Source organism: Saccostrea cucullata, unplaced genomic scaffold (assembly GCF_032062105.1).
Source record: "Saccostrea cucullata isolate Sc308-1 unplaced genomic scaffold, CSIRO_AGI_Scuc_v1 ctg6178, whole genome shotgun sequence".
NCBI classification, from domain to species: domain Eukaryota; kingdom Metazoa; phylum Mollusca; class Bivalvia; order Ostreida; family Ostreidae; genus Saccostrea; species Saccostrea cuccullata.
The window spans coordinates 24,990-31,739 of record NW_026940910.1 but is presented as its reverse complement, the minus strand read 5'-3'; positions in this window follow the sequence as shown (position 1 = coordinate 31,739).

The window sequence follows — 6,750 nt, the reverse complement described above, 5'->3', positions numbered from 1 at the left end:
TAAATAGTAGGAAGTTTGAAAAGGAAGAGGGATGTATAACAAATTTACTAATGAATGCATATCCCATGTTTTATTCCGTTTTAGATAAATAATCGAGCGAAGTTTAAGCGAGGTGAGGCGGATGACGAGAACAGATTTAAGAAGAAAAAAAATGGAAGGGGGGGGGGGGGTCCATACCCAAATGCCTATGGGTACAGCCTGTGTTTTGTAACCCATGTAATTATTTTCTTGTAAATCTGATCATTTTTATACATCCCCCGGACTGGTCCAAATCACCAAACCCAGAACACGTTACAAAAAATTGGCGGCAGCATCGAGGTTTGGATCAGTGATTTTCATTTCATAGATATCATTTTATCACTTGTCTAATAATGTCAGGTTTACAAACTGATGTTGATTTTTTGGCGAGTGAAATAAATTTGTTTAAATCATACAGCGAGATACATGACTCTGTGATGGGTAGGAATCCCGCCGGAGACACAGACCCGTCAGGAGTACCAGTACCGCGAATGAGAGACAGAGAGTTAGGTGAATGGATATGTCAGTGATGATGTATGTACATGTACGGATGATGATGAGGGTTCTGTATCTAATGATGGAGTTTCTATGCGTATTCCCAATCCGAGGACGCATACAAACCCTAGACAAGCTCGATCCAGAAATTTTGTAAAGACCGCTACATATGATGGATCTGGTTTGTGGAATGATTATCTGTCTCAATTTGAATCGGTATGTCTTTTGAATGAGTGGACAGAGACTGAGAAGGGACTATACTTGGCTGCATCCCTTAGAGGCCGGGCACAAGGAGTATTAGGAAATCAGCCTAGTGAAGGACGACAGAACTAAGGTAAACTAGTCAAAGCCCTGCAAGATAGGTTTGCACCTTTGAACCAGACAGAGCTTTACAGAGCACAGCTCAGAGAAAGAAGACAAAAGGCTTCTGAGAGTTTGCCAGAGATGGGTCAAGATATAAAAAGACTCATAAATTTAGCCTACCCAACGGCTCCGGATGACGTTCGGGAAATTCTCGCTACAAAACAATTCTTAAATGGGTTGCACAACTCAGAGATGTGTCTCAAGATTTAGCAAGCGAGACCCATTAACCTGAATGATGCGATACAGAGAGCTGTAGAACGCGAACCATACAACAGAGCAGAAAACCTTCGCACAGATACAGTCAAGGTGACGAGTTAGAATACTGACGACTCGTCTAAGACATCAAAACTCGATCATTTCATAGGAACAGTTGAAAAGGAACATGAGCGCATTACAGCGTGATATGAGGGAACTGAAACAGTGGAAGTTTCAGCTAGAAAATGCTACAAGTGTGGATCGATAAGCATCCGAGAAATGACTGCCCACAACTGAAGAAAGAGCCTGAAAACAAGTTTAGGAACGATATCAATACTAAGAAGGCTCAGCATGATACGCCTGGTACAGTTCTAAAGAAAGATCACAAGTCAGATGATGTGTACTCTAGATCTGTGAGCTCTTTTAATGGGAGAGGGGCTTATGTTACGGCCCGTATCCATGAAACAGATGCATACTTGTTAATCGATATCACATAGAACACTCACTACTGTGCCAAGATGTTGTTTTCTCAAGTTTTGCATCTGTTATATTAACACATTTAGTGTGGTACATGTACCGAAGACCACATTATTCACAACAAATACTTCCATCTTTTAAAGCAGTGACATCGTTAACAATGACTCGATTACAACATGGACAAAAATAGGTCTCTCCTTCAAAAATTTTCGCATTTTCATTCTTCCATTGCTTCCTCCACTAGTGATTTGGTTTAGCTAGTCAGCAGTTTGTGAAGATACTCCCGAGTCTCTGGCATTCCACCTGATATCTCCACAAATGTTTGTAAAAGAATCTGCATCAGCTCTTAACTTTTCTAAGGGCTCCTCCGTGTCTTGTATTTCCTTTATTTTGTCTTTGGTCATTTTCACTGCAGGGGTAATTGCAGAAAAGCTGATGACATCTTTCTGAAAGTATTTTGAAAGCTGTGCAAGGATAGGAAGAATGTCCTTTAGAATGTATAGAGCACCTAGAACTTGATAGATCTCATCTTTTTCAATAGGCCACAAGCTGTTGGGTCATCATCCCTCTGCGAAAGTGTTTGTAGCACAGATTCATAATCATTCACAGTGGCATCTACTGCTGCTTGAAAACTCGGCCATCTTGTTCTACAGGCTTTTTTCAAGCGCTTGCCTACAGACTATTTGGCTTCTTCTCCGATCAGGATATTTTTTCATATCAGTCTGCACTTTTTAGTATGCTGCCATTCTCTTTGGTGAATTTTCAAAAAATTGTCTATAATTGTCTCAAAATTGTTTCAACAGTTTTAATGTACTTAACCAATTCATTAGTATCTGTGCAAGATAAAGCAAGTCGGTGACACACACAATGGATATTAATAAGCAAGGGGTTTTCCTGTTTTAGACGTGCTGCAACATCTGATCTTTTGCCTACTATGACTGATGCTCCATCTGTCACATGTCCTGTGAGTTTTTTAGTGTCCAACTCACAGTTACTTAGTTCCTCTAGTAGGCTATCAAAGATGTTATGGCCTCCGAGTTTGCACTCCTGTCCGTCTGTCTGTAAACAATATTTCAAAACGCTACTCCTCCTACAATTTTAGTCTGATTTCAATATTACTTGGCACACAAGTAGACTACACTAAGGTACATAGAATAGTGCATCGATTTTTGATTTCGATGAACGGTGTTGCCATGGTTACTAAAAATAGAATTTTCTTGAAATTCCTTAAAAACGCTACTCCTTCTACAGTTTTGGTCTGATTTCAATATAACTTGGCACACAAGTAGACTACTTTAAGATACATAGAATAGTGCATCGGTTTCTGATTTGGATGAACGGTGTTGCCATGGTTACTAAAAATAGAATTTTCTTGAAATTCCTTTAAAACGCTACTCCTTCTACAGTTTTGGTCTGATTTCAATATAACTTGGCACACAAGTAGACTACACTAAGATACATAGAATAGTGCATCGGTTTTTGATTTTGGTGAACGGTGTTGCCATGGTTACTAAAAATAGAATTTTCTGTGAAATTCCTTTAAAACGCTACTCCTTCTACAGTTTTGGTCTGATTTCAATTTAACTTGGCACACATGTAGACTACAGTAAGATACATAGAATAGTGCATCGGTTTTTGATTTCGATGAACGGTGTTGCCATGGTTACTGAAAATACAATTTTCTATGAAATTCTCTCAAAATGCTACTCCTTCTACAGCTTTGGTCTGATTTCAATATAACTTGGCACACAAGTAGACTACACTAAGATACAAAGAATAGTGCATCGGTTTTTGATTTAGGTGAACGATGTTGCCATGGTTACTAAAAGTAGAAATTTCTGTGAAATTCCTTTGAAATGCTACTCCTTCTACAGTTTTGGTCTGATTTCAATATAACTTGGCACACAAGTAGACTACACTAAGATACATAGAATAGTGCATCGGTTTTTGATTTTGGTGAACGGTGTTGCCATGGTTACTAAAAATAGAATTATCTGTGAAATTCCTTTAAAACACTACTCCTTCTACAGTTTTGGTCTGATTTCAATTTAACTTGGCACACAAGTAGACTACAGTAAGATACATAGAATAGTGCATCGGTTTTTGATTTCGATGAACGGTGTTGCCATGGTTACTAAAAATACAATTTTCTATGAAATTCTCTCAAAATGCTACTCGTTCTACAGCTTTGGTCTGATTTCAATATAACTTGGCACACAAGTAGACTACACTAAGATACAAAGAATAGTGCATCGGTTTTTGATTTAGGTGAACGATGTTGCCATGGTTACTAAAAGTAGAATTTTCTGTGAAATTCCTTTGAAATGCTACTCCTTCTACAGTTTTGGTCTGATTTCAGTATAACTTGGCATACAAGTAGACTACACTAAGATACAAAGAATAGTGCATAAGTTTTTGATTTCAATGAATGGTGTTGCCATGGTTACTAGAAATAGAATTTTCCGTGAAATTCCTTTAAAACGCTACTCCTTCTACAGTTTTAGTTTGATTTCAAAATAAGTTGGCACACAAGTAGACTACACAAAGAAACTTAAAACAGTGCAATGGTTTTTGATAAGTACAAACCAGTAGAGCTACAGTCTCGACAGAGACTTCTGGTTTGAAACAACATTTTGTTTTTACATTAATATTTAAGGTTCATAAGAAGTATATTCACGGATATAAGTAGTCAAAACATTTTTTAAGTATTATATATTACCGCCAACACGAACTACACCCATAACTCAAGTTCTATTCCACAACTGAAAATAAGTTCAAAAATTTAAAACCCATAGTACAAACTGAATAAAAATTAAATACTAAACTAAAAACAGTAACACATCGATCAATTGACAGTAAAACATAAGAGAATGCCCAAATAAATATTGAAAAATTATGATAGAGAAAAAATCCGCTGCTTTGTAAAAACTTTTAATACAGTAATGCATATCACGATCACGTAAACAGAAAAGATCTATAATTTTAGCCATAATGTCACAGACAGGTAGTGTAAACATGTACCTAAAATATCACCTCACTGTTCTTTCACTAACCAGACAGTTTCCTTAATGTTTTCCTGATCAAATCTTCAAGTTTTAGTTCCAATTTCTCCGCCATATTAATGGCCTGTAAATTGTCCGGATCGGGATACAGTTAATTTAATCAAGTCGTGCTTCGTCGAGTCGTTTATTATCGTTGAGGATTAACAACAACGCAACGTTTCCATTGTTCTTTTATTTAAATTCGCATTGTTTTTTTTTAATTTTAAGATTTCTAACCGGCATTCTTATTAGGTCACCTGAGTAAACTCAGGTGACCTATTGCTATCTGTTGTCGTCCGTCGTCGTCCGTCGTCCGTCGTCCTCCGTGCGTTAACATTTGAACATTTTTAGCTTCTTCTCTGCAACAACTCAACCAATTTCAACCAAATTTGGCACAAAGCATCTATGGGTGAAGGGGAACAAAAATTGTGAATTTCATGGTCCCTGCCCCTATGGGGCCTGAGGGGTGGGGCAAAAACCACTAAAATTAATGAAATCTTTAAAAATCTTCTTCTTTACTCCTGGACATCCAGCAGTCAAACTGTTTGCATGAATGTAATCAGCATTGAGTCCTCTACTAAAGTTGTGAAATTCATGGCCCCAGGGTCAGGGGCTCATGTGCTAGGGTGGGGCCAAATAAGTATATAGTGAAAATGCATTATTTCTTTGAAAATCTTCTTCTCTGCTCCTGGGTATCAAATAAACCAACTAAGTAGATAGTTATGATGAGCAAGAGTGCCTCTACCAAAATTGTGAATTTTATGGCCCCAGGGTCAGGGGTTCTGGAACTAGGGCGGGGCCCTATTGATTATATAGTGAAAATGCATTATTTCTTTGAAAATCTTCTTCTCTGCTCCTGGGTATTAAATAAACCAACTAAGTACATAGTTATGATGAGAAAGAGAGCCTCTACCAAAATTGTGAATTTTATGGCCCCAGGGTCAGGGGTTCTGGTGCTAGGGCGGGGCCCTATTGATTATATAGTGAAAATGCATTTTTTCTTTGAAAATCTTCTTCTCTGCTACTGGGTATTAAGTAAACTAATTAAGGACATAGTTGTGATGAGCAAGAGTGTCTCTACATAAATTGTGAATTTTATTGCCCCAAGGTCAGGGGTTATGGTGTTAGGGCGGGGCTCTATTGATTATTTAGTGAAAATGCATTACATCTATGAAAATCTTTTTCTCTACTTCTGGGTAATAAGCAGATGAACTATTTACATATTTATGATGGGCTCTTCTTCCAGAATTGTGAATTTCAAGGCCCCTGGGTCAGGTATACCAAATTTTTTTTTTGGGGGGGGAGGGGGGCTCTATTTATATACTGAAAATGAATTGTTTGAAATATGCTTGGTATTAATCAAACATTTTTGATAAGCGAGTGTGCCTTTTCAAAAATTGTACAATGTGTAGACCTAGGGTCAGGGGTTCATGTGTGGTAGGAGCACTCCTGATTATCGCTGAATATTACTGACTAGTTGACATACATTTTTGTTCCCCTACCCTGCTTATGGGTATTAAGTAAACAATCTAAACAATTGCTAAGTGTATAGTTATGATTAGCATTGGTGCCTCTTTCAAAATTGTGAATGCAATAGCATCTAGCTTAAAACATGAACCAAATTCAATCATTTGAAAGTTGTTGCATGATGCTCAGGTGACCAATAAGGCCCGTGGGCCTCTTGTCTATTGAAGCGGTCAATTTGGCCGGCGGCCGGTTCTTGGGGAAAACACTGTTTTCAACGTAGATTTTCGACCATATCTTGATTATGAATGTGACAAGTTTGTCAGCACAACTCCTCAAATCACTGCACAGAATTTCGTCAAACTTTTCATACATTTAGGACACAATGTGAAGATGTGCAAAATACCAGGAAATTCCGCTTCCTTTATTAGCTGTACTGCTCAGAGACCCCGCTACTACTAAAATGCTACTCCTTCTACAGTTTTGGTCTGATTTCAATATAACTTGGCACACAAGTGTAGTAAGATACATAAAATAGTGCATCAGTTTTTGATTTCGATGAACAGTGTTGCCATGGTTACTAAAAATAGAATTGTCTGTGAAATTCCTTTAAAATGCTACTCCTCCTTCAGTTTTAATCTGATTTCAATATAACTTAGCACACATGTAGACTACACTAAGATACATAAAACAGTGC